General features: G+C 33.5%; 1 pseudogene; it reads right to left on the reverse strand.

The window, feature by feature from the left end:
* Positions 1-4,699: 4,699 nt before the first annotated feature.
* Positions 4,700-5,683, reverse strand: LOC126080390 (olfactory receptor 4A5-like; annotated as a pseudogene).

Consider the following 5,683-nt stretch of genomic DNA (forward strand, 5'->3'; position numbering starts at 1 on the left):
ATACACAAAATCATGAAAAAAAAAATAGAATGAACGAAAACATAGCCTAAGAAAGGGAAAACACAGACAAAAATATGGAAGAATTCAGGAAAATAATACAAGAATAAAACATCACAATAAATAATCAGAAATCATGAGAAAAAGGCAACTAGAAATCAGAAAGATAGCAAATTTCAGAAATAGAGGACTCAACAGAAGGCTTAAGAAGCAAATTTGAAATAATGGAAGACAGAATCAGCAATGTTGAAGACAAATATATGGATACCACTTTGAGGAAAAATTAGAGAAGACAAAGAAGAAAAATTAAGAATTATGTGGGACACAATCAAGAGGAAAAAATTGCACTTGATTGGCGTTCCAGAGCAGGGGGAGGAAGTGGAAAACACAGAGACGATTGTTGAAGATATGCTGACAGAAAACTTCCAAAATAGCATGATAGAAGAAAAAGTGATCATCCAGTAAGCTCAAAGAAGCCCATATAGGATGGACTCCAAAAGAAGTCACCATGATATATCATAACTACGGTTTTTTTTTTTTTTACACTTGCCAAAGCCAAAGATAAAGAAAGAATCCTGAGAGCAACTCTAGAAAAAACAAAAAGTCGCTTACAAAGGGGAAAAACAAGATTAAACTATGATTACTTGGCAAAAATAATGCAGGCAAGAAAGTGATGGGAGGGCGTATATAAAACCTTGAATTAATAAAATTGATAGCCAAGAATAATATATCTTGTAAAACCCTCCAATAAAATAGCAAAATTAGTATTTATCAGATAAAAATAAATTCATGGAATTCTAAAAAACCAAAACAAACTTACAAGAAATATTAAAGGGAGACCTTCTGTTATAGAACCAACATCAGACAACAACCAGAGTCTAGGACATAGGTAAGCATCAGCCAGATACCAACCTAGGTAAAAACTCTCAATACTAAAATAAAGCTAAAGACTCAGAAAGTAAAACAGAAACGTCAATCAGTAAATGATGACAATGTCAAAACAATAAAAAGGAGAATAAATGGGTAGGTATAGATCTTTCAGATGGAGAGGAACTCAAAGCAATATCAAGTAATAAATGACTGATTCAGACAAAGGAAGATAAGGGTAAATTTCAAGGAAACCAGAAAGAAACTTAATAAACCTAACCATCCAAATAAAAAAAAAAAAAAAAGATAATAATAAAGAGTAAACACAAAATCTACAATAACGAAAGAAAAAAGAAAATCCGCAAAAAAAGGAACTCGGCACGGGAAAGTAAGAGGCACAAAGAAAACGTCAGCACCACAGAGGAAAAGCACAGTGTGACAGCAATAACTTCATACCCATCTATCAATAATTACACTGAATGTAAATGGCTTAGATGCACACATAAAGAGACAGAGAGTGGCAGAATGAATTTAAAAAAAGATTCATCAATATGCTGCCTACAAGAGACATATCATTGACAAAAACACATAAATATACTGCAAATGAAAAGATAGGAAAAATGTATCAAGCAAACAGTAACCAAAAAAGAATAGGAGTGGCAATATTGCTCTCAGATAAAATAAAATTTAAGGCAAAATTGAACAGACAGACAAGGGAGGACATTATACAATGATTAAAATGACAATCAAATATCTATACACTCAAAGACAGGGTTCCAAAATACATAAAACCAACTCTAAAAGCACGGAGAAGAGAAATACTCAGTTCCGCAATAATAGTGGAAGACTTCAACACACCACTGTATAAAAGACAGCACATCTAGAAAGAAACACAGCAAAAATACAGAAGATCTAAAGGCCATGATCACCCAACTTGACCTCGGAGACATATATAGAACACTCCAAGAAACAGCAGCAAAGTGAATATTTTTTACAACACACATGAAACATTCACCAGAATAGACCACATTTTAGGCCAAAAAATGCCCTTGATAAAATCCAAAATATTAAAATAATACAAAACTTTCTAATCACAATACCATAAAAGTAGAAATCAAGAACAAAAGAGCAAGGAAAAAAATTAAATACATGAAACCTGAATAACATCTTGCTTAAAAAGCACTAATTTTTTTTTAGTTTTTTTTAAAAAGCACTGATTAATGGAGGAAATCAAAAATTTCATAGCATTAAATGAGAATGTAAACATAACATATCAAAGCCTTTGAGACACAGCAAAGGCAGTGTTCAGAGGTCAATTTATAGCAATAAATGCAAACATCAAAATAGAAGAACACACCAAAATAAAAATGATAGCTGTATGAGAATAACAAAAAGAGGCCACAGTCAACGGAAGAAAGGAAGTAACAAAGATTAGAGCAGAAATAAATGAAATATCTGGAAAAAAAATAGAAAGAATCAACAAGACCGAAGCTTTGTTGTTTGAAACGATGAAAAAATTCAGCAAACCACTGGACAAACTAACGAAAGAAAAACACGAGAGGAAACAAATAGCCCAAAGAAGATGAGAAGAGAGACATTACAGCAAACCTTGCTAAAAAATGACGATCATAACAGAATACCGTGAAAAACAGTACTCCAACAAATTCGAGAAACTAGAGGAAATAAATTTCTAGATACACACTACCTACCTAAATTAACAAAAACTGAGAGAGAAAATCTGAAAAATGCATAACAAGAGAAGAGATTGAATGGAGTTTAAAAAAACAAAAACAACAACAACAAAAAAACTCCCAACAATTAAAAGCCCTGGCCTGGACAGCTTCACTGAAGAATTCTACCAAATATTCGGGAAGATCTCACACCAGTACTATTTATTCAAACTATTTCAGAGCAAAGAAATGAAGGAAATCTCCCAAATTCATTCTATAAAGCCAGTAAAACCCTGGTACCAAAGCCAGGAAAACACACAAATATAAAAAATAAAAGTACAGACTAAATTTCATCTCTCATGAACGTAAAAGCAAAAATGCTCAGCAAAATTATAGCCAAAAAAATTCAGCATCATATTAAAAAACTGATACAACACTACCAAGTGGGATTCATACTAGGTATACAAGGATGGTTCAACATTAGAAAATCAATCAACATAATCCATCATACAAAAAGAATAAAGGAAAATAATCACATGATAAAACAATTGACATTTGATAAAGCCCAACACTTATTCCTGATTAAAAAAATAAAATAAAATAGGAATAGTAGAGAAATTTAAGGAACATTTATACAAAACCAAAAGCCAGCATCATTCTCAATGGATAGAGGTTGAAAGCATTCCCCCTGAGAACAGGAACAAGACATGGAGGCCCTTTATCACCACTCCTATTTAACCTAGTGCTGGAAGTCCTAGCTGGAGCGATAAGGCAAGAAAAATAAATAATGGCATCCAAATTTAAAAAGAATTGTTAAAACTATCCATACACACAGATGATATGATCCTACACATAGACAACACACAACACGACACCAAATATTCCATAAGGAAACTACTGGAATAAGAAAATCTAAACAATATTCTTTAAGGATACATAAATACATAAACTGTTTTTAAATATGGTTAAAAATTAGGATTGGGATTAATTCTGAGAAGAGGTGGAGAAATGGCATCAGAGAAGTGCAATCACGTAGTTTCAATGATATTGATAATATTGTAGGTAAGAGGCTACAAGATTTATAAATAATTGCATATGTTGCTGGATATACATGAAAAATTACACACTAAGATTTAAAAAATACGAAATGTTCTAAAATCTTTCTTTTAGTTAGAAAAGTAAACTCTTGTTAAGCATAATGTTCCATATTACACTGAGAAAATTCTTTCTGCTTTCTGGTTTTGGGATGTTCCTGGATGGACTGTAGACTGAGAAAAACTTATATTTTTTACATAAAATTGAAAAACAAAATTTTATTTTTAACAAAATAAATCATTTCTAAGTCTCCATGTAAAAAAGTATTTTAGTTTAATACAACTTTTAGGGAACATGCTGCTTACGGAAAATCACACATTTCTTTCCATATCTTCAATTTCATGGAGATAGAATCAGGAGCTCTAACTAATATTTTAAGAATTACAAAAAATGCACATAATAACTAATGAGGGAAACATGAATGTTTATAACATAGATTAATGTTATCCTCAAATACAAAGTGAAAGAGTAGTATCTGTCCTCTACTCAAGAACTAGATTGAGTTTTCTTCATCAATGACATCCAATCTACAAAATTGCTCACTGATGGTGTCTCAAACCAAACACAATTTCATGTCCCACTAAAATATGCAGAATTGTAAATATGTAGACATTGCCGAAAAGGAACAGAAGTAATCTTAAACACAAAATGCACAGTGGAGGTAAAAAAAAGCTGTTGTGCTCATACAATAATGAACAGTAAAATCTTAAAACCACACCATGGGCCTTAAAATTTGTTGTAAGTATTGGCCAAATTGTTTTCTCATTAATTGGAATGATAGAGAATTTTTGAAAGTAACTAGTTTTTTTTTTGTTTTTAAAAGGGAAAAAAAATTCTAAGTCCTGTTTTAGTATATTCTGAGAAAAATCAAACTACAATGTGAGCTTAGTTTTATTTTTAACTATAACAGGAAAAATACTTATGGCTATTGTCCAGCCTCCAGAATGTCTCTATTAGTTTCATTCTAATGTCAAGGATAATTCATTCTACATTTTGGATGTCTTTGCATCAATAAAGAGAAGTATTCCTAGAGAATCCATTGAATTGATTTAATTGTTCATTGTGATCGTTTATTGCCTAGTTCTTGCTTTAGAATTAGCAATGATATTTTCAGCGTGGATGCAAATTCTTCTACATGTGGTTAGCTTTCCACTCCAGGTTTTTTCCATAGCATTTTTCAACTCAGAATTTCTCAAGGTGTATATCAGAGGATTCAACATGGGAGTAATAATTGTATAAACCACAGTCATAGATTTGTCAATGGGAAAGTTGGAAACAGGTCTAACATACATGAAAATACAGGGAACAAAGAAGAGGACAACCACTGTGATGTGGGAGCTGCAGGTAGACAGGGCTTTGCACCTCCCCTCCTGACTGTGAGTCTTCAGAGAGCGTAGGATGACTCCATACGAGATTAGCAGAAGGATAAAAATTACCATACAGATGGCTTCTCCACTGGCAAGAACAGTGAGTCCTACAAAATACGTGTCAGAGCAAGCAAGTTCCAGTAACGGGTACATGTCACACATGAAGTGATCAATGACTTTGGGGCCACAGAAGGGGAGGCTGTACACAAAGAGAAGTTGAACCAAAGATTGCAAAAAACCTCCAACCCAGGCCACCACCAGCAACAGAATGCAAACCTGTCGATTCATGATGGTTAACTAATGCAGTGGCTTACAGATGGCCACATAGCAGTCATAGGCCATTGCCATCAGAAGAAAGACCTTGACACCACCAAATAAGTGCATTATAAAGGGCTGGCCCATGCAAGCTGGGAAGGAAATAGTCTCTTTATCACAGAGTAAGTCTAGAATCATTTTGGGGGAAACGGCAGTGGAATATACAGCATCCATGATTGACAGATAGGCAAGGAAGAAGTACATGGGAGAGCCAAGAGATGGGCTGACAACAACAGTCATGACAATGAGCAGGTTGCCCACCATTGTCACAATGTAAATGAACAAAAACACAACAATTAACACTTTCTGGCCCTCAGGATCCTGCATGAGACCCAGGAGGACAAATTCTGTTACATTGTTGCTGTATCCCAT

The sequence above is a fragment of the Elephas maximus genome, chromosome 7 (genome assembly GCF_024166365.1).
Source record: "Elephas maximus indicus isolate mEleMax1 chromosome 7, mEleMax1 primary haplotype, whole genome shotgun sequence".
Taxonomy (NCBI): Eukaryota; Metazoa; Chordata; class Mammalia; order Proboscidea; family Elephantidae; genus Elephas; species Elephas maximus.